We start from the raw sequence: 23,754 nt of genomic DNA on the forward strand, positions 1-23,754 counted from the left end.
ATCTCTATGGGAGTTTAACATTACAATAAAGCTAATAGGTCCAGTTTGGGGTACTTTTGGTCCGAAATGGGATACATAGGGCCGAAAATGGTGACTTTGGTCGTTTTAAGGGTACTTTTTTTCTATTTTGGTCCATTTTTGGGTACATCAGAAAAGCAGTTGGAAAAACGAAGAGCCTTATTTTTTTTTTCCCACCCATCTCCAAACTCCAAAAATTTATTGCTTTAATTTATTTATCGCTTCCGTAGGTATAAAATAAGATAAAAACCACTTACCTATATTTTAATTACGGTAAATTAAAAATACTTAATTAGTGTACTAAGTTACGTTTAAAAGAACCTTTTGTAACAATTCCAATATGTAAATATAGGTATAAGGATTGAAAAAATACTTAAAGTGGTTTTACTGATAAACTCTAAAGGAATTTAACTTTAAAGGGTATCTTAGATTATTGTTTTTAATTTTATTCAAGTTGAAAACGTATTAAGAGTCCTTCAAAGTACTATAAAAGGATTTTATTTACGAACTTAATTCATATTTTCTTCAAACTTTCAATTCGCTTTTATTACTATTTAAATACGGTAAAATATAATTCTTATACACAAATATAGTCAGAAAGATACTATAAAACACTAAAATTAAAATTAAATTAAATTTGTGTGGATAAGATTTGTAAATATCATTTTGAAACTAATAACTTTCACGCTTTATTTAAGTCAAGCCAATAAAAACAATTACCTATATTTTAAATACGGTAAAATATAAATACATTTCCGATATGTAAATAGGTAGAATAACACTATGAAAAGTTCCTTTTTCTTCTTTTAATACGACAACACACAACTCTGATACGCAAATATATAAAGAAAATATAAAAAAAAATTTACTCTACGTTCGATACGTTAAAATACATTTCCGATACACAAATATAGATAAAGAAATACTATAAAATGTAAAAAGGAAGAAAAATACTACACATTAACCATTATGAATTTAAGCTTACAACATCCTTCACGTATAGAGCATAACATATATGTTCAGAGTTAACTTGTCTCCTCGTTATCTTTATCGCATGTGTTTTAAATAGCGTATGGAATAAGTTAAGAATGTACTGAAATGGTGTATGTTTAAACCTCGTAGAATAAAGAGTAAAACATATGTTCAGAGTCGGCTTGATTACTAAAGCGAATAACACAGAGACGTTTCCGGTGTAGTCACGTAGGAAGAAAAATACTACAACACTCTCTATACTCTACATTCAACACGTTAAAATATACTTCCGAAATGCCAATATAGGTAGTAAAATACTACAAAATCTCTATACTTTACCTTCAATACGTTAAATTACATTCCAATATGTAAATATAGGAGGAAAATACTACAAAAGCCTCTTTTCTTGGCGTTCAATATGATAAAATAGATTTCTGAAATGCAAATGTAGGTAGTAAATACTGCAAAATCTCTATACTCTACCTTCAATACGTTAAATTACATTCCAATATGTAAATATAGGTAGTAAATACTACAAAAGCCTCTTTTCTTGGCGTTCAATATGTTAAAATAGATTTCTGAAATGCAAATATAGGTAGTAAATACTACAAAAGCCTCTTTTCTTGGCGTTCAATATGTTAAAATAGATTTCTGAAATGCAAATATAGGTAGTAATTACTACAATTTAAAAAACGTTGGTAAAAAGAATATCATTTTAACTTATTTAATTGTGTTTTTTACCCAACCAAGCATTTATTTGAATAAAAGTGGTATTTATTTAAATAACCAATAGTTAAATAAAAATTGTTAAATGTTTAAATAATCGAAAGTGAACAAGCCTATTTTTTAAATAAAACAAACAGACTTTAGAGTTGATAAGATTTGTAAATATCATTTGAAACTAATAATTTTCACGCTTTATTTAAGTCAAGCAATTACATTTTTAAAAATGAAAGAAGTTAAACAATATAAAAATTTGTAAATATTGTAAATATTTTTAGGTAATAAAGAAATTAAGAAATGTTTTAATTAAAATATCTTTCATTTTCTACTACATTTTTAAAAATGAAAGAAGTTTAACAATATAATTATTCTAATATAATTTCAAAATCAGGTATTATTTAAAGTACAAATGCATAATTTAGTGAAGCAATTCTTATTTAAATACTTTTATTTAATTAATTTGTGTATCTGAAATGTATTTATTGAAAAATAAGTGGGTTTTACTATTTATCACGGTTTTATATATATATATATATATATATATATATATATATATATATATATTGGAATTGTTACAAAAGGTTCTTTTAAACGTAACTTAGTACATTAATTTATTTTGGAAGTTCAAAACGTATTAAGAGCCCTTCAGAGTACTATAAAAGGATTTCATTTACAAACTAAATTAATATTTTCTTCAAACTTTCAATTCGTTATAATTCGAATTTAAATGAAAACATCATGGATTATAGGTGCGTAATCTACTATTAGATCGAACGGATTAAAAAATACTTAAAGTAAGTGGTTTTACTGATAAACTAAAGGAATTTAACTTTAAAGGGTATCTTAGATTATTGTTTTTAATATTATTCAAATTCAAAACGTATAAAGAGTCCTTCAAAGTAATTTAAAAGAATTTTATTTACGAACTAAATCCATATTTTAGAAGTTAGTTTGTATGAAATACTTACTAATACCTGAAAAATGGACTTTAGAGTTGATAAGATTTGTAAATATCATTTGAAACTAATAATTTTCACGCTTTATTTAAGTCAAGCAATTACATTTTTAAAAATGAAAGAAGTTAAACAATATAAAAATTTGTAAATATTGTAAATATTTTTAGGTAATAAAGAAATTAAGAAATGTTTTAATTAAAATATCTTTCATTTTCTACTACATTTTTAAAAATGAAAGAAGTTTAACAATATAATTATTCTAATATAATTTCAAAATCAGGTATTATTTAAAGTACAAATGCATAATTTAGTGAAGCAATTCTTATTTAAATACTTTTATTTAATTAATTTGTGTATCTGAAATGTATTAATTGAAAAATAAGTGGGTTTTACTATTTATCACGGTTTTTTATATATATACATATATATTGGAATTGTTACAAAAGGTTCTTTTAAACGTAACTTAGTACATTAATTTATTTTGGAAGTTCAAAACGTATTAAGAGCCCTTCAGAGTACTATAAAAGGATTTCATTTACAAACTAAATTAATATTTTCTTCAAACTTTCAATTCGTTATAATTTGAATTTAAATGAAAACATCATGGATTATAGGTGCGTAATCTACTATTAGACCGAACTAATTAAAAAAAATACTTAAAGTAAGTGGTTTTACTGATAAACTCTAAAGGAATTTTGGAATTTTCTAGAATAGCAAAGTAAAACTAAAACGTAAACCAAGTTTAAAACGAAACTAATAACTGGGAGAAAGGTTGAAGTAAGTAATTTTTTTGATTTTTCGTTTTTTAATTTTTGAGTTCCCTATATTATTATAAACTAAATTAAATATAATTTATGAAAATTTGTGATAAAAGATCTGCTCCTTCGTGTTTTACATATATTTAAAAACTCGAGATTTTAATGAATTGTTTTCAAAGCATGAAAAATATAGCAGATCCTTTGATTTTAATTGTAGTTAGTAGTTACTTAAAAAAAAAAGTCGCTAGCTGACTTGGAGCTGGTGTAGTTAAATTTTAAAAATGTGTATTTTAAATTTTGTTTGTAAAAGTTTTTTTTGAAAAAGTTTAGTATTATAGTTTAAATTTATTAAATAAAATAAAATATAAATTATACATTTGGTTTAGTATTTTACTATTGCAAGTAAAATTAATAGTAATTACAATTACTTTTTTAGGTTTTTTTTGACCAATATGCAAACTATTTAGTTATTTCAAAAACAAATACGTCGAATTATTTGGTATTCGAAATACTATTGGTTAGTTTTTATATCTTTAATTTTATTTTTCAGAACAATTTCTCTTTGTCTAGCTTCTTCTAACTTTAATTTAGATGGCCTTAAAGCCAAGTATTTAACAAATTTTGTAACCAAGTAGATGGAGCTTTAAACAATTTTTCAGTCATGTAGTCAAGGAAATGTTCAAATATACGTGTATTTGGTCATTTTGATGGTCAAATAGCCCAGTATGGAACTGCAAGATGATAGTCAGACATTGAGACGCGGGTGGCGCCCGTGCCCCAGCGTCCGCGCCCTCGCCCTGATGGTGCCCCGAGCCTCCGTCGACGTCTGAAATGTGAAATGGGGCACCGACGGGGCTGGCGCGGACGCTGGGGCACGGGCGCCACCCGCGTCTCAATGTCTGACTATCATCTCGCAGTTCCATACTGGGCTATTTGACCATCAAAATGACCAAATACACGTATATTTGAACATTTCCTTGACTACATGACAGAAAAATTGTTTAAAGCTCCATCTACTTGGTTACAAAATTTGTTAAATACTTGGCTTTAAGGCCATCTAAATTAAAGTTAGAAGAAGCTAGACAAAGAGAAATTGTTCTGAAAAATAAAATTAAAGATATAAAAACTAACCAATAGTATTTCGAATACCAAATAATTCGACGTATTTGTTTTTGAAATAACTAAATAGTTTGCATATTGGTCAAAAAAAACCTAAAAAAGTAATTGTAATTACTATTAATTTTACTTGCAATAGTAAAATACTAAACCAAATGTATAATTTATATTTTATTTTATTTAATAAATTTAAACTATAATACTAAACTTTTTCAAAAAAAACTTTTACAAACAAAATTTAAAATACACATTTTTAAAATTTAACTACACCAGCTCCAAGTCAGCTAGCGACTTTTTTTTTTAAGTAACTACTAACTACAATTAAAATCAAAGGATCTGCTATATTTTTCATGCTTTGAAAACAATTCATTAAAATCTCGAGTTTTTAAATATATGTAAAACACGAAGGAGCAGATCTTTTATCACAAATTTTCAAAAATTATATTTAATTTAGTTTATAATAATATAGGGAACTCAAAAATTAAAAAACGAAAAATCAAAAAAATTACTTACTTCAACCTTTCTCCCAGTTATTAGTTTCGTTTTAAACTTGGTTTACGTTTTAGTTTTACTTTGCTATTCTAGAAAATTCCAAAATTCCTTTAGAGTTTATCAGTAAAACCACTTACTTTAAGTATTTTTTTTAATTAGTTCGGTCTAATAGTAGATTACGCACCTATAATCCATGATGTTTTCATTTAAATTCAAATTATAACGAATTGAAAGTTTGAAGAAAATATTAATTTAGTTTGTAAATGAAATCCTTTTATAGTACTCTGAAGGGCTCTTAATACGTTTTGAACTTCCAAAATAAATTAATGTACTAAGTTACGTTTAAAAGAACCTTTTGTAACAATTCCAATATATATGTATATATATAAAAAACCGTGATAAATAGTAAAACCCACTTATTTTTCAATTAATACATTTCAGATACACAAATTAATTAAATAAAAGTATTTAAATAAGAATTGCTTCACTAAATTATGCATTTGTACTTTAAATAATACCTGATTTTGAAATTATATTAGAATAATTATATTGTTAAACTTCTTTCATTTTTAAAAATGTAGTAGAAAATGAAAGATATTTTAATTAAAACATTTCTTAATTTCTTTATTACCTAAAAATATTTACAATATTTACAAATTTTTATATTGTTTAACTTCTTTCATTTTTAAAAATGTAATTGCTTGACTTAAATAAAGCGTGAAAATTATTAGTTTCAAATGATATTTACAAATCTTATCAACTCTAAAGTCCATTTTTCAGGTATTAGTAAGTATTTCATACAAACTAACTTCTAAAATATGGATTTAGTTCGTAAATAAAATTCTTTTAAATTACTTTGAAGGACTCTTTATACGTTTTGAATTTGAATAATATTAAAAACAATAATCTAAGATACCCTTTAAAGTTAAATTCCTTTAGTTTATCAGTAAAACCACTTACTTTAAGTATTTTTTAATCCGTTCGGTCTAATAGTAGATTACGCACCTATAATCCATGATGTTTTCATTTAAATTCGAATTATAACGAATTGAAAGTTTGAAGAAAATATTAATTTAGTTTGTAAATGAAATCCTTTTATAGTACTCTGAAGGGCTCTTAATACGTTTTGAACTTCCAAAATAAATTAATGTACTAAGTTACGTTTAAAAGAACCTTTTGTAACAATTCCAATATATATATATATATATATATATATATATATATATATATATAAAAAACCGTGATAAATAGTAAAACCCACTTATTTTTCAATAAATGCATTTCAGATACACAAATTAATTAAATAAAAGTATTTAAATAAGAATTGCTTCACTAAATTATGCATTTGTACTTTAAATAATACCTGATTTTGAAATTATATTAGAATAATTATATTGTTAAACTTCTTTCATTTTTAAAAATGTAGTAGAAAATGAAAGATATTTTAATTAAAACATTTCTTAATTTCTTTATTACCTAAAAATATTTACAATATTTACAAATTTTTATATTGTTTAACTTCTTTCATTTTTAAAAATGTAATTGCTTGACTTAAATAAAGCGTGAAAATTATTAGTTTCAAATGATATTTACAAATCTTATCAACTCTAAAGTCTGTTTGTTTTATTTAAAAAATAGGCTTGTTCACTTTCGATTATTTAAACATTTAACAATTTTTATTTAACTATTGGTTATTTAAATAAATACCACTTTTATTCAAATAAATGCTTGGTTGGGTAAAAAACACAATTAAATAAGTTAAAATGATATTCTTTTTACCAACGTTTTTTAAATTGTAGTAATTACTACCTATATTTGCATTTCAGAAATCTATTTTAACATATTGAACGCCAAGAAAAGAGGCTTTTGTAGTATTTACTACCTATATTTGCATTTCAGAAATCTATTTTAACATATTGAACGCCAAGAAAAGAGGCTTTTGTAGTATTTACTACCTATATTTACATATTGGAATGTAATTTAACGTATTGAAGGTAGAGTATAGAGATTTTGCAGTATTTACTACCTACATTTGCATTTCAGAAATCTATTTTATCATATTGAACGCCAAGAAAAGAGGCTTTTGTAGTATTTTCCTCCTATATTTACATATTGGAATGTAATTTAACGTATTGAAGGTAAAGTATAGAGATTTTGTAGTATTTTACTACCTATATTGGCATTTCGGAAGTATATTTTAACGTGTTGAATGTAGAGTATAGAGAGTGTTGTAGTATTTTTCTTCCTACGTGACTACACCGGAAACGTCTCTGTGTTATTCGCTTTAGTAATCAAGCCGACTCTGAACATATGTTTTACTCTTTATTCTACGAGGTTTAAACATACACCATTTCAGTACATTCTTAACTTATTCCATACGCTATTTAAAACACATGCGATAAAGATAACGAGGAGACAAGTTAACTCTGAACATATATGTTATGCTCTATACGTGAAGGATGTTGTAAGCTTAAATTCATAATGGTTAATGTGTAGTATTTTTCTTCCTTTTTACATTTTATAGTATTTCTTTATCTATATTTGTGTATCGGAAATGTATTTTAACGTATCGAACGTAGAGTAAATTTTTTTTTATATTTTCTTTATATATTTGCGTATCAGAGTTGTGTGTTGTCGTATTAAAAGAAGAAAAAGGAACTTTTCATAGTGTTATTCTACCTATTTACATATCGGAAATGTATTTATATTTTACCGTATTTAAAATATAGGTAATTGTTTTTATTGGCTTGACTTAAATAAAGCGTGAAAGTTATTAGTTTCAAAATGATATTTACAAATCTTATCCACACAAATTTAATTTAATTTTAATTTTAGTGTTTTATAGTATCTTTCTGACTATATTTGTGTATAAGAATTATATTTTACCGTATTTAAATAGTAATAAAAGCGAATTGAAAGTTTGAAGAAAATATGAATTAAGTTCGTAAATAAAATCCTTTTATAGTACTTTGAAGGACTCTTAATACGTTTTCAACTTGAATAAAATTAAAAACAATAATCTAAGATACCCTTTAAAGTTAAATTCCTTTAGAGTTTATCAGTAAAACCACTTTAAGTATTTTTTCAATCCTTATACCTATATTTACATATTGGAATTGTTACAAAAGGTTCTTTTAAACGTAACTTAGTACACTAATTAAGTATTTTTAATTTACCGTAATTAAAATATAGGTAAGTGGTTTTTATCTTATTTTATACCTACGGAAGCGATAAATAAATTAAAGCAATAAATTTTTGGAGTTTGGAGATGGGTGGGAAAAAAAAAATAAGGCTCTTCGTTTTTCCAACTGCTTTTCTGATGTACCCAAAAATGGACCAAAATAGAAAAAAAGTACCCTTAAAACGACCAAAGTCACCATTTTCGGCCCTATGTATCCCATTTCGGACCAAAAGTACCCCAAACTGGACCTATTAGCTTTATTGTAATGTTAAACTCCCATAGAGATTCCCCTAAAAGAAAAAAACTTGCGGTCCAATTTTGGGTACATGAATTATTTCGGAGAGGGAATCCATGTTTTAAATTCAAATTAACCGCGCGCCCGGGCAATCCGCGCCTCCCAGGTAATCCACGCCTCCCAGGTAATCCACGCACGCGCGCGCTATCTTCCTGCCTAGGTTATCAAGTATCATACAACTTACATAATTTCTACTTATTTCGTACGATAAAACGCGATCGAGATATTCGTTTTAAGAAATACTCGTGAGATTGGTTCAAGTGTCAAGCATACTACAATGATATTAAAATGAAGTTTAAAAATATTTCCATTCTACTTTAACAACGAATATTCCATGACGTCAAAACACTTCAATTCAAATTAACCGCGTCCCCCGGGGTAATCTGCGCACGCGTCGCCTAGGTTATCAATTTTTACATCATTTCAACTTATTCCGTACGATAAAACTTGATAAGATATACGTTCAAGTATCTTTCGAGATAAGCGTAGATAAATGAACAAGTTGGCCTGGACACAATATGTTGATATACGGGAAAACAAATCGTCGCGAGAAATACCCTAAATACATTGACTTTTCGATGATTTTACCCCCATTTCATCCCTTAAATCCCGGATTTCGATCCCGAACCCAAACCCGAACCCGGGATCGATGCCACACCCTCACTTTCCTTCTACTCCAAAAAATGGTATTTGTACACCTCTAGTGTTCTACCCAAATTCGGTCTCCTCAACGCGGTCCGAAAGACGTAATTCGGGTTTCGCTACGAACAAAAGTAATATTTGGTATTGAATCGAGGAAATGGTCGTTCTTTCAAAAGACGAGAGCTACGAAGCCTCGTGGCCGCCGCCGTAATGACCATATTCCCGAGTGAGCCGATACTTCTTCCCACCACCTTTTGAATGCGAAATTTCATTTTCAGCGCCCAATTCTCAATTTTTAGAGATAAGCGGAGGAGAGGGAGTTTTTCCCGAACCTTTTTTACCCGTGAAAAAAATTTCCAAAAGTAAATTATGCGCATAAATTTTCTTAATTTTTTTAAACGAAAGAAATTCAAATTAGGATCGTTGTTAGAAAACGAGATTGGACAATTCGCTCGAAAGGCGATGCGCGTTTGCCCCGAGATGTAATGAGAAACTGGCGAGATACCGCTCGTTTCTCGTTATTAGCTTTGAGACGGAGGCTTTCACTGAAAATGGCGCTCGTTTTAAGCGCGCGCGTACGGCGTAACGTGATTGAATTTCCAATGTTGGAAAGAATCGGGCCGAAATTGCCTAAGCGGTGTAACGTTTGTTTTCCCTTCCGCGGGCTCGTTAGTTCGGCCTCGGATTAAGATCAGATTCTATTTGATTCCTTTCACTTTTCTCTCATTCTTTTCGCCGCTCACTGGGCCTTCGGACTAGTTGATTAAAAGAAACTAGCTAATATTCTCGGTTTTTTTACACACCAATCCCTGAGGGATTTGTGTGTACTGCGCCCACGTACTGTGTAGCCGATGCCGCCGTATTCCACATAACTCTTCAAGAATTGTGGCGCAGTCCCGTAACCAGCCGCCAAAACTCGGGGGCGCTCAATTTTTGGGGGTGCCGCCAATGCCTTGATTTTAAAAATCGTAATTTTTAACTCCCACACCTTAAATTAGTAAATATTAGAGTTGTTAATTTGAGGGATTTGTGTGTACTGCGCCCACGTACAGTGTAGCCGATGCCGCCGTATTCCACATAACTCTTCAAGAATTGTGGCGCAGTCCCGTAACCATCCGCCAAAACTCGGGGGCGCTCAATTTTTGGGGGCGCCGCCAATGCTTTGATATTCAAAATCGGAATTTTTAATTCCCACACCTTAAATTAGTAAATATTAGAGTTGTTAATTTTCCGGAAAAAATAAAATGCGGAAAAATTGAAACGTAAATTACTTTTTAAGGGTTTTTAATGTTTTTAACTTTTTATCGATATAAAATGTCTAATAACAGTAAATATACTATAAAACATTAATAGTGTTACATTGTTAATCAGTTTAAACTAGTCTAGAGGTTTAGTTTTACTTTTACATTCGAAAAAATGAGGCGAAAATGCCGCTTTATTTAAATTTGCAAACAATGTATTAGACTAATCATGGAATTAAAACTTTTTTTCGGAAAAATACGGTAAATGTTTAGCCTTACAACAATAGTAAATATACCGAAATTGACTTTATTTTGTTATTTTTTAAATTATGAATATTTTATTAAAAATACAGGTAACCGATGGTAAATGATATCAGTTGGTAGTTAGGTTAGGTTAGGTGAGCAACCGATTTTTTGGGGCCTGTTTTAGAAGGGCCAGGGATATCTCAATTCAAAGGAAATATTATTCCCTCGGTAGCCCGTTATGAATTGTGGAGATCGAGGGCCCACAAGTTGCTCATTTGCCCATTTTAGTGCTATATGGCGATATTCGACTTTAAATCTATATACTTTTTTACATAAAATTATAGACTTGGTTGAAAATTATATTTTTAATTAGTACTGATCATTTCTTAACTACGTTTTCGGTTGCATTAAGAAATTATTATTTAAGTGAGATTTCAGGCCAATTCGCGGAACCTCATTTCGTACCAATTGATGCAGGCGCCATCTAACTCCAAAAAAAAACATTTGCGTTTCGCTACCTTATTTCCAAAAACAGGTAACTCGAAAAATTAATTTTCGATAAAATTCCTCTTGGGTTTATTAAGTTAATGTACAAGATGATTAGAAATATTTTCAAATTTAAGTTTAATATTTAAAATATAGTTACATTCGGGGGATGGTGTGTACTTAAATGTCCGTGACATCTTGTTTTCTCCACATTAATCTATACCAAGAATGTATGCGGGTTAACGAAGAATATGCTACTGGCACTTGGTTCGCCTCGTGATTCCCTGAAAGAAAAACCACGCCCCTCTCTAATCCTTTCGTCGCTTAGTATTTCCCCTTTCCTGTAGGCTGACGTACGTATCAGGGGAACCAATGAGATGTCGAGCCTATTTGATTGCCTTTTAAGGGGAGGAGCATACTGGGGTAGCCACTTCAGAAATCTGGTGTACAAACAATGATAAATTGAAATAATTATTTCCGAAAATCTAGAAATCTACAAGAAAAATAAGAATCATTGGTAATCCAGGATAAATATTGGAAATCTAGAGAAACGGAAATATTTTCGATATTTCAAAAAATCGAGAAGTCCAAAGAAATATAAGGAAATCTCGAGAGATCGAAATAATTATTGTAAATCTAGAAATATCGGAAATGTTTAAGAAATATCGGAAATATTAAAGAAATGTCAGAAATATTTAAGAAAATACGGAAATATTTAAGAAAATACGGAAATATTTAAGAAAATACGGAAATGTTTAAGAAATATCGGAAATATTTCTAAAATATCGAAAAATTTTAAAATATCGGGAAAATTTTAAAATATCGGGAAAATTTTTAAATATCGGGAAAATTTTTAAATATCGGGAAAATTTTTAAATATCGGGAAAATTTTTAAATATCGGAAAAAATTTTAAATATCAGAAAAAATTTTAAATATCGGAAAAAATTTTAAATATCGGAAAAATTTTTAAATATCGGAAAAATTTTTAAATATCGGAAAAAAATTTAAATATCGGAAAAATTTTTAAATATCGGAAAAATTTTAAAATATCGGAAAAATTTTAAGAAATATCGGAAATATTTGGAAATCAAAAATCTGGTGTACAATTTTTTTCGAAGTGGCTACCCCCTCGGGCAGACCTTAAGGTGAACACGAAGAAAATCGTGTACAAGATAGTCATTCTCCCAAAGTATAATTAAATTCTTGCTATTATTGAAACGCCCAAATAATATTGGGCGTGTACTGTAATTGATTTCTTAGACAATCCCGGTGATAGGTTCGCGCTATTGACAATGCCAGTTTGGCGTTGATTGACACTTGCCTATTTTCGCTCTATTGTTCTGTTGAAAAGGAAATTTATTTTCCATAATTAACGTGTTAACGATATACCCAGAAGCACGAATCCATTAATGTAGAGCGTGGAAGTTAAAATTATAAAACATAATTATAATAATTGTATTATTAACATTGTAACTGACCCTTATTATTTCAACATTCCTTTGGGATTAATTAACGGTGGTAAGATTTAACCCACGGTCCGTCAAATAATGAAAAGGGGACTGTCCACAAGAGGTGAAATTAATCATATCGGCTTACGCGTATCTTAGTTTGCGGCGAGGGGCAGGTCACTTCCATTTTGGGTGCGTCTTAATCATAGTAAAATGATTAAATCAGGGTAATCGTGATTAAATCAGCGTTATCAAGATTAAAAAATCTAATCAAGATTAGAAAATCTATTCACGATTTAAACGAGATTTAATCATTCTAATCATGATCTAACCTTTTAATTAGATTTAATCATTCTAATCATGATCTAACCTTTTAATTAGATTTAATCATTTTAATTAGATTTAATCATTTTAATTAGATTTAATCATTTTAATTAGATTTAATCATTTTAATTAGATTTAATCATTTTAATTATATTTAATCATTTTAATTAGATTTAATCATTTTAATTAGATTTAATCATTTTAATCACGATTTAATCATTTTAATCACGATTTAATCATTTTAATCACGATTTAATCATTTTAATCACGATTTAATCATTTTAATCACGATTTAATCATTTTAATCACGATTTAATCAATATAATCGGTTGAAAAGAGAATTTATCATTAAAATCAAAACTAAAGTACGATTTAATCATACTAATCACGATATAAATTTTTTAATCAGGATTTAATCATTTTAAACAGATTTAATCATTTTAATCAGATTTAATCATGTTAATCAGATTTAATCAACTTAATCGTGATTAAATTTAATTTAAACAAAATAATCACGATTAAATCGGATTTAATCTTTTGAGGGGTGCGTCGTTAATCAAGGAAGTGACCTGCCCATCGGTTTGCGGGAAGTTTTTTTTAATTAAAAGTAAAAATAGCGAAAACTTTCTACTTAGGCCTTCGCAATTAATATGCCGAAAGGAAATCTACTCGGCTCTTTTCTGGTAGAATCCCGGAGTTATACTTCTAACTAAAAAGAACTGGGTCGTTTTTCAGCGACTGAACTAAGACGTAATACCTTTAACGTTCCTTCGAAGTAGTACGTACTAAGGGTATATGTCGGTAAACAATTTACTTTTTACGTAATTCCCCGATGCATTGCCGTCTGGGAACGGCGAAAAACAGTTGTCGAAAGGCGAAATGTTGCTGCTTTTTAACCTGAAGTTATTAGATTTTCCCACTGACGTTACTTTTGGGAATTCGTTTGAGATCATAATTTAAAAGCACCTGTTTGCTGTTTTCCTAAATAAGTGCCCCCTCTAGCGTCGGGGCTGGTCAAAAAGGCGATTACGTTTTCACAGCGTTGTAGTAATGGTAATGGCTGTGTATACGCTAATAATTAGCCAGCTCTGATCACGTATCTTACCGCTAACGATCAATTTAAACTCTCCATTTAAACTTGGACAATAATAACTGACTGCACCTGCGTCGATAAAGTTCTTCGGAGAAGAATTCTTCCAGGCGTATTTCTCCGTTGAATTTGCAACGTTTCGTCCCATCGGCCTCTTGCGAAATTGCATCCGATAGATGTCTCTGTTTCGGCCTTGCACTGGCGATTCCATTTACGCTATTACGAGTTCGGGGGTGGCCCTGTCTCCCCCCCTCCTGTGCCGCCCCCTCCCCGAGGCGATGCCCCCCCCCCCCGCACCCCACCTTCATTCGAGGCTGCCGCGTCCGCAGCCCACCCCAGTCGGCTTTCCCGCCAGACACTAGGCATCGCACGAGCCACGCGGAAACAAGTGTGCGCCCGTTTGGGAAAAAATAAAACGAAAGAAACGTTCGCGCTCGTATCACCCTGTACCGCGTTTCACATTTTTCGCTGGTTTTTTTTTAAAGCTTTGGTGCGTGTTTTAGACAATTTTGTGCGGTTAAATTACCGAGGAATATATCTATATGTTTTTGAGGATCTAGTAAGGTTTAAAATTTTTGACGTTTTTATTTTGTATTTTTGGGTATGTCATCGTGTTCTTGTTGCACGCGGACACACTTTTTAAATTAATAATGATGAATTCAGCGATGTTAGGTTTTTGGGAAATTAATATTTAAAAATATTTGAAAAGCGTGGCGAGTGTCTGTTCGCATTATTCATTTCCCGGAGAAGGCCTTCGGGTACCTAAGAATATAGTAGTGTAACTTAAGCTTCCGGTAATACCCTCCCACACTTCGAAGTGTAAGTTCGTCAGCTTTTATTTTTTTATTTTCTATTTACAAAACGTAAATATAGATGGCGCTCGACGTTTTTATAGATTGTCAACAACAGACGAATTTTCGCTAAATAAAGGGGTGGGTTATAGAAACTCAGCCATATTCTTAGGAACCCGAATGCATTCTGGATTTAACGAAAATCATCTTTGGAACGCGCGGATACCACGTGGCTCGTTTACTTTCTTTAAGCCCAACTACTTAAAAATTTGGCCACGCCCAACTCATTTTTTATTTATAAATTTTTACTATTTTGAGATTTATGTGATTAGGGTATATTAAATGAAACCTTTTATTCGAAACAAGGCCAACAAAGCCTCGCTTTTTCAAATTGATTACGCTTCCGGATGCCTTGGTGTTGATTCTGTATTGATTAACTTGTTTAACGAGCGAATAAATACATTTTCGGAAGTTCGGCTGGATATAATCGCGCCGTTTTAAACGCGGCGTAGGATTACCCATTTAATATTAAAAGCTTCGCGATTTTTTATTTTAAATCTGTGGTAAAATACGTGGGGATTGAAGCGAATGTTTGGGCAACGCTTTTAATATATCGACTACAATTTAAAAGGCGTGTACGCGTTCCAAACACGGTGTAGAATGTTCGAGCCACAGACTACACGCTCTATTTCTTCTCGGAACCAAGAGCCAAATAACGGCGCTACGTGCCGCGGTTTGAAACAAAAAAATTTATCGAGGTACGAGTTGTCGTAATACGTATATCTTTATATCGTTTTAATTGTAGAAACTACGGTTTTAGATCCAAACAAACTTTAGTTTTCGCGTTTGTGTAAAAAAAATGTGGAAGGCCATTGCGTCGTAACTGGTTCGAGCACGGCACTGCAGCCACGTTCACACTAGAGTCTAAAACCCAGTTAAGGTCGGTTTGTATGCCAGTTTTGACCGCCGACGATAATTCTTGGTTCACACGTGCGAAATCTATTCAGCCCGGTTCGCCATTTCAAATTATGACTAGAATTTTGAAAATACTAAAATGTATCCCAAAACAATTAGTTAATCGTGTTTACTTTACATACAGTAATATTATTGGACATTATTTAGAATTTTATTCCCATTATTTTGAAAAATACGAGCAATTTGACTTCCCCGCCTTGTCGTTTTGAAAGCGATTCTAAGCGAGCGGACTTGGACAAGTTGCTTCCCGAACCAACACGAAGCGATTTCTCACGCTGGTTTCGAAATCTAGTTATCTAAACGAAGCGATTTAAGGGGTAAGTGTGAACGCGGCTGGACGCTTTTTAGAACGCAGCTGTCGAGACCGTGCCAGTTTTAGCTCACCTTTATTTCTTTTATTTCGCGCGGTCTAGCGGCGAACACGCGTTTGACCTTTCATATTTGAGTTCCACCATGTTGCGTCGCCTTTAAAGGTTTGATTCAACATCTGGGATATGGTTTTTTGTCTGGCCTTTGAGAAAGTGTAATAATAATAATAATCAGCTAGGCTAATACCCTTGGCACCACCTTAGGCCCAAGTCATCGAGCGACTTATAATGCCTTTATTTCGGCACTGACACTATTGTCCATCTTCGACTTGGACTCGCAACCGAACTGAGTAGAATGTCAATTATGTCATCCACCTTGGTATTTTCGTTTCGGCATATTTAGACACTAGGGGTCTCTGTACCGAAGTAAACTGTGACAACGCGTAGGAGGGTGGTGGCGAGCCCTTCATGCCACGCGAGATAACAGTTCCCTACACTAACTATTACCATTAACCTCTACAAAACATTCTTTTTTAGATGAAATTAATTTTAAGTTTATATAGTCGAGGATATTGTAGCGTGCGTGCTAAGTCCATGGATTTAAAATTAAAGAGTTAGTTCTCTCGGGGAAAATGTTAGCTCCAGACGCACGCTGGTGGCGACAATTGCCAATGGCCGGAAGTGGTTTAATCCACGCTACGACTGTACACATAAATCTCCATCTTGTGACGTAAGATAAACTAATTAACCGTAACTCTGACACTATTAAAGTCTGCTTATTTTCTGACCGAATCTTTATTTCGGCACTGACACTATTGTCCGTCTTCGACTTGGGCTCGCTACCGAACTGAGTAGAATGTCAATTATGTCATCCACCTTGGTATTTTCGTTTCGGCATATTTAGACACTAGGGGTCTCTGTACCGAAGTAAACTGTGATAGCGCGATAATTCTGAGAATCAGTTCCGATAATTGTCATCTTCCCAATAATTTTAGTCCGTTGGGAAAATGAAATCAGGGTTCGTACACGACCTGGAAAAGTCAGGTATTTTGAAAATGTTTCCAAGAGGTCAGGGAAAAGTCGGGGAATTTAAAAATGATTCCAAATGGTCAGGGAATTTAAAAATGATTCCAAATGGTCAGGGAATTTAAAAATGATTCCAAATGGTCAGGGAATTTAAAAATGATTCCAAATGGTCAGGGAATTTAAAAATGATTCCAAATGGTCAGGGAATTTAAAAATGATTCCAAATGGTCATGGAATTTAAAAATGATTCCAAATGGTCAGGAAATTTTAAAATGGTCCAAAAAAATCAGGCAAATAATTTTTTGAAAAATGTTTTAAAAATACATAATCAATATTTTCAAGATTTTACCTCAAAACATTCATTTATTCTACAAAAATGGTCAGGGAAAATTTGGCAATTTGATCAGGGAAAACTTGGAAGTGTCAGGGAATTTTGTACGAACCCTGGAAATATATGGATGATTTTTTTTATAAATAAAAATTCGGAAAAATTAGGATAATATTGTGACCGCCTAATGTAGCTTATGATTTTGATTTTTATAAACATCTACAGGAATTGTTTTCAAACCAGTTAGCCGCGAAATTTTAAAAGTCCCCCAAATCGGAACGTGTCTCGAAGCGTACATTGGCGTATTTCTGTCAGCAGCCTTAGTGGCGTGTTCCCCGCTTGGAACGGCGCTTGACACGAGGCTTGTCACGACTCGAGTCGGCGCTCCCCTCGCGCCCAATTACGGTAGATTTGTGATAAGCTCGCTGACGTTCAATATGGGCTGGATAAGGGCGGCGCACCCCGCTTTTACGACACTCGTTGGCGTTATTCGGATAGCGACACTCCGCTTTTTGTCGCGTTATGTAATAGGATCATTCATTATCGTCGAAACTAATCCACCGAAATCGCCGCTCAAAGGTGTTTCACGGATAATTTATTATTTCCTAATTTTAAGCGAATTTCTCTACGAAGAAAAATCATTAAAATATTTTAGCCAAATTCTATCGTCAAGTACTCGTATTTTCGTAGAAAATATATTAATTTCCGGTAATAATATGATTTAAGCCTCGTCATAAGTTACGTATTATATGACAATTAACGAAATTATCACCGAACTGATTTTCACAGCTATTGCGCGGTTAAGGTTTATTTCGGCACAGAGCTCCCTAGTGTCTGACTATAATAATAATAATCAGCTAGGCTAATACCCAAGGCACCACCTTAGGCCTAAGTCATCACGCGACTTTTAAAGCCATTAATTCTGGTGGCCGGGTTACAACTTGTAGGCCAAGGAGGATAAGATACTACTAACAAGGAGACATCCTGAGGTGTTTCTCCCAGATTTTTTTCAAATTCGGGGCCAGGGGTTGAGTAGACCTTTATGTACATTGAAAGCTCCTAAAGGGAAAAGTTTCAATGGCCATTCGTTCTGCCATGGCTACCTAAAATGTTTTCACAACTCAAATTTAAACTTTCTAAATCACGGTTTAACATTTACAAAATAATTAAAATTTTGGCAAATATTTATAAAATTGGGTAAATTAAAATTTCGGTCAAATCGTAAGGGTTTCCAATCCGTGATTTTTCCATGCTATTTTACGTATATAGAAAGATTAAACTTGAGTTGAGAAAAACATTTTTGGTTGCCATAGCAAAACGAATGACAATTGAAACTTTTCCCTTTAGAAGCTTTCAAGGTACATGAAGGTCTACTTAACCCCCGAGTTTGAATAAAATCGAGGAGAAACACCTCGGGATGTCTCCTTGTAAGTTAGGTTGCGAGTCTAAGGCCAAGCGCTCACTGCTCTTCGTAACGTCTACGTACTACCTTTCACAAGCCTTTGCTTCGTAACGGAGACAATGCCTTGTGGAAGGCAGGACGGATACGAAACGGACAGCCAGTGGGCGCCTAGCCTAATTCGGAGTTGGGTGATAGTTTGAAAATTTAGCTTTAAAAGAATAGGAAGTGTCATATTTATCGTTATTCCCCTTTCCATAAAAACTGGTAGAGTTTAACGGTAATGGTGAGGGTAGGGAGCTGTTGGCTCGCGTGGCATGAAGGGCTGGCCACCACCCTCCTACGCGTTGTAACCCGGCCACCTGTTTAAAGGCATTAGGAGAAAACTATTCGTTGTTGTTATTGTATGTAAGAAGTTTGGGTATTTGGCGTAAAAGTGTACTCTATTCGTGCGAAAGCGAGCGAATAGTTTTGGCCTATTATAAGTCGCTAGATGACTTGGGCCTAAGGTGGTGCCTTGGGTATTAGCCTAGCTGATTATTATTATTATTATTATTATTATTAATTTTCTTATGGCCTCGTGTACATTACTTGGAATTACCCCGCGTAAACATTAATTTTTAAAACCTCGAGATACATTTGAAACAGGGTTGCCAACGGTACCTGAAAAACCTGGAATTCCTGGAAAAGTCGGGGAATTTTAAAAATTGTCTGAAAATCAGGGAAAAGTCGGGGAATTTCAAAAATTGTCTATAAATCAGGGAAAAGTCGGGGAATTTAAAAAAAATTGTCTAAAAATCATGGAAAAGTCGGGGAATTTTAAAAAAATGTCTAAAAATCAGGGAAAAGTCTGGGAATTTTAAAAAATTGTCTAAAAATCGGGGAAAAGTCGGGGAATTTTAAAAAAATGTCTAAAAATCAGGGAAAAGTCTGGGAATTTTAAAAAATTGTCTACAAATCAGGGAAAAGTCGGGGAATTTTAAAAATTGTCTAAAATCAGGGAAAAGCCGGGGAATTTTAAAAAATGCCTTAAAATCATGGAAAAGTCGGGGAATTTTAAAAATTGTCTAAAAATCAGGGAAAAGTCGGGAATTTAAAAAAAATTAGTCCAAAAATCAGGAAAAAGTCGGGGAATTTTAAAAATTAGTCCAAAAATTGGGCATGTGGAATTTAATTTCGGTTGCAAATAGGAATTATTTTCTAAAATATAGGTAAAAAAATACTAAAAAAATACTAAATGTTGGCACAAAAAAGTCAGGAAAAATCTCTGGAGATGGTCAGGGAAAACCTGGAAAAGTCGGGGAATTTGATTGTGAAAAAACTGTGGCGACCCGGTGAAAGCTTTGTCAAAGATACAGTAGCAATTTTTCTAAATTTTCTGTGATATTTACTTATTTTCGAGGCACACGTGGTCATATATCGTCATTTACAGAATTAGCTATTTTGGCGATTTTGGGATCGTATTCATTTATTTGTTAGTGGATCCTGTGGCTTTGTTTGGCGCGCTTACTTACTTCGGGAAGGATTTCCCTCCATTATCGAGCCTGGAAGGTGGGTACTATCTGAGAACGGAATGTATTTTTTAGCGAGAGAGACGGGCTCTTGTCCATTCAGCGGGAAAAACATTTCTTTTCGAACGCGATTAGAGCGACGAGAAAAAGGGGTGCGAGAGAAATCTACGCGAGTTTTGATCCGATTACCTTCGCCATCGGTTCACCGGTTCGCGTTTGACCCTTACAATAACCTCGGGCCGAGTGGTGGTCATTTTCTTTCTCGTTGACCGTTACGGTAACTCGCTCTGAAATATTGGTCAGCTTGTATTTTTCTTTCGATCCTTTCCGCGTTTTAATCTCTTAAGCGGGCCGCGCCGAGGGCCTATTTCACGAGGCGGTTTGCCCAAAGTCACGAAGAACGCGCGGTTTGCGCCGCTCGCTGTTCCTCGCCCAGCCTTTGATCGCGCCGACGGCTGACCGTCGCTGCGTTTTTTTCGTGGTAAAACCTCTTCTTTTTATTGGTACGGACTTTTCACGGAATCATGAAGTGGGCTTAGAACGACCACGATTTTATTATTGTCTCGCGATCACTGGATACACACCGGGTTTAACTATAGTCAGGGAATTTCAAGGATTTTTTTAATGTCAGGATTATTCGGCTAATTTAATTTTATCTCGAAATTTTCAGAAAGGTAATTTTACTATAATTCGGTGATAAATTATTATTTAACTTCTTACACGGTTTGGTAATTTTTAAACGTTGCAATAAAAATAAGTTTTATGTAAAAAACAGCACCCGAAGAAAATTCGTTAATTTCTTATAGAAGTAAAATATAAAGTTAAAAATTGTTTAATTTTACCAGATCAGAAATTATCTTAAAATGGTCATGGAATTTGAACATCGCGTCATTTTTCAAAATTTCCCGTCGTGAATTTCTCCGCCTAACTATTTAAACTGTCAAAATTACAGTTGGATATTTACTTATATAAAAGCCTTGTTTTTCCCGGCTTTTGTAGTTTTAACAAGTTGGCAAGCCAAAATATACCTCTCCTCGGTAGAATTGTCCCTAGTGGTATTAATTTATCGAGATAACCCTTAAAGATATATCTCCGCAATTTAGAGTTATTTGTTAAAAATATTAACCCATTTCTATCCCGCCCGGTATAAAATTTTAATTATAATTAAAATAATTGAGACGAAACGACCAATTTTAATTTATTCAGAATATCATAAGTTAAGTAGTTACAACAGTAAGTTAGACGTACTATAACAATGCACAATTGAATTAAACCCTTTTACAGAACAAGTTTATCAGTTAAATATAATACGACGCAAATTTTAATGAAAGAAATATCTACAGAGGCTTTTTGGAATTACTCGCTTACGAAATACTTGCCGCATCTTTAACGCTCATTTTATTTCAACACTCGCCCTTGATGAAGATACCGTAGATATCTGGTAGTGGACGACTCGTTCACTTCCTGTTGACGTTGTGACGCATACCACATGAAAAAGACCAATGCCGTCCAATTTCCAATATCATATAATGACTCGCACACCCAAGAAATCGTAGATATCCAAATATCCACACCAAATGTATTTACAAGAAGCAAAAACCTTACCATCAACAAAGCACAGAGAGCCACTTGACTAACCGCCAGCTTTTAAAGCAATTAACGTTAAATTATCTCCTTTGAATTAACAGAACTATATATAGGTCGTTAAGAAAGTGGACCACCCACAGGGTCTACCCTTTAACCCTCTAATCTCGGCTGACTGCGCTAAAACAAGATTTAACCTTTAAAAAATACCAGATTAGGCCTTCATAAATTCATTAATAAAAAAAGACTTTATTACCTATTATGCTTACGATGCCCGTCTTAATTTCAGTGAATCTAAGCAGCTATCGGTGGTTCTGTGGTAGAGCGCTCGACTGCCAAGCCGAATGGTCTGGGTTCGAAACCTGGGTGGCGCATTTGTTTTTAATCAATAGAGAAACGCTAAATTAGAATTTCTTCGATGCAATAATTTCAATTTCAATTCTATTTCAATTAAACCAAAATTTCGTACTCTATTAAATACGCTTCCGATAAAGCTGAAGGTCTAATTTTCAATAAGGCGTAACAAGTGTCGGTGGTTCTGTGGTAGAACGTCCGCCTGTCAATCAGGAGGTCTCGGGTTCAAATCCCGCCCGATGCGATCGCAAATTGATACTAAGACGAATACCGTGTACAACTGGTGGAAACCCTGCCATTGAACGTTGAGAGGTAGCATTACACTCAGCACTCGGTCCGTCCCAAAGTCATTAAGAAGAAGTTGGAGAGAAAACGCCCATATAAACACAACAGACTCAACATGCACAACCATCAGAACACAAACACAACAAATTCAACACTCACAACCTACGCATAAACATTACAAAAACGTAATACACCAAACCGTCACGACGGTGAGTGAAAAAACACCATCCAAACCAAACCGCAAATGCATCCGTTAACGCTCACCGTCGCACGGTGGTTTTGCCAACCCTTTGAGAAACTGCGTACGCAGTGATTACACTTTGCACCGAAAATGCGAACGCGTTCGCAGTCCTGACAGACAGACACACCCACAGACCCACCCACAGACCCACAGACAGACACGGTCGTTGTATAACCCCTCCTAGGGGACTTTGTCCCCTCGGAGAGGTAAAAATTGAGTATACGACGTATTTTTCCAGGCACTATTTTTTTCTTCCGAAACTTTTTTTTTGTAAAATCAACGTGTTTCTAGCGAAGAACATTAGCTGGATAGGCGGATGAGTTAATTTTATATTTCTATGGATATAAATATAGGAAAGAAGTTACGAATCGAAAGTTTTCCCGCACAGCTCAGGTACGCGTTTTATTTAGAAAGCGTAATTATTTTTTATTTCCAATATTTCTTAAATATTTCCGATATTTCTTAAATATTTCCGATATTTCTTAAATATTTCCGATATTTCTTAAATATTTCCGATATTTCTTAAATATTTCTCGATTTCCAACATTTCTTTGAATTTCTCTAGATTTCCAACATTTCTTTGAATTTCTCTAGATTTTCAACATTTCTTTGAATTTCTCTAGATTTCCAACATTTCTTTGAATTTCTCGAGATTTTCAACATTTCTTTGAATTTCTCGAGATTTCCAACATTTCTTTGAATTTCTCGAGATTTCTAATATATTTCTAGATTTGCAGAAATATCGAAAATATTTCGTTTTATTTCTCGAGATTTCCAATATTTCTTTGACTTTCTCGATTTCCAGAAATATCGAAAATATGTCCGGTATTTCTAGATTTCCTTAAATAATTATTTCGATTAATCACTATTTGCGCGGCATATTTCTGAAGTGACTACCCCCTCGGAAACCAGCCCCGGAAGTAAGGAGGAAAACGTAAATTTCGTAACTTTCCCGCGCGGAAG

The 23,754-nt window shown here is 32.8% G+C and overlaps 1 protein-coding gene across 3 annotated transcripts in view; it reads left to right on the forward strand.

Annotated features, from left to right (window-relative positions):
• Liprin-alpha (PTPRF interacting protein alpha) overlaps window positions 1-23,754 on the forward strand; it is an 86,882-nt gene that overhangs the window by 22,073 nt on the left and 41,055 nt on the right. Inside the window, exon 1 of one of the 3 annotated variants that reach the window (XM_090172686.1) lies at window positions 14,362-14,548. The exons of the other annotated variants lie outside the window; for them this stretch is intronic. The gene's annotated coding sequence lies outside the window, so the exon portion shown is untranslated. Of the gene's footprint in view, window positions 1-14,361; window positions 14,549-23,754 lie in introns of those variants that run through there. 3 annotated transcript variants of the gene reach the window in all.

This window comes from Leiobunum rupestre, chromosome 4 (genome assembly GCF_980474605.1).
Source record: "Leiobunum rupestre chromosome 4, qqLeiRupe1.1.hap1, whole genome shotgun sequence".
Taxonomy (NCBI): Eukaryota; Metazoa; Arthropoda; class Arachnida; order Opiliones; family Sclerosomatidae; genus Leiobunum; species Leiobunum rupestre.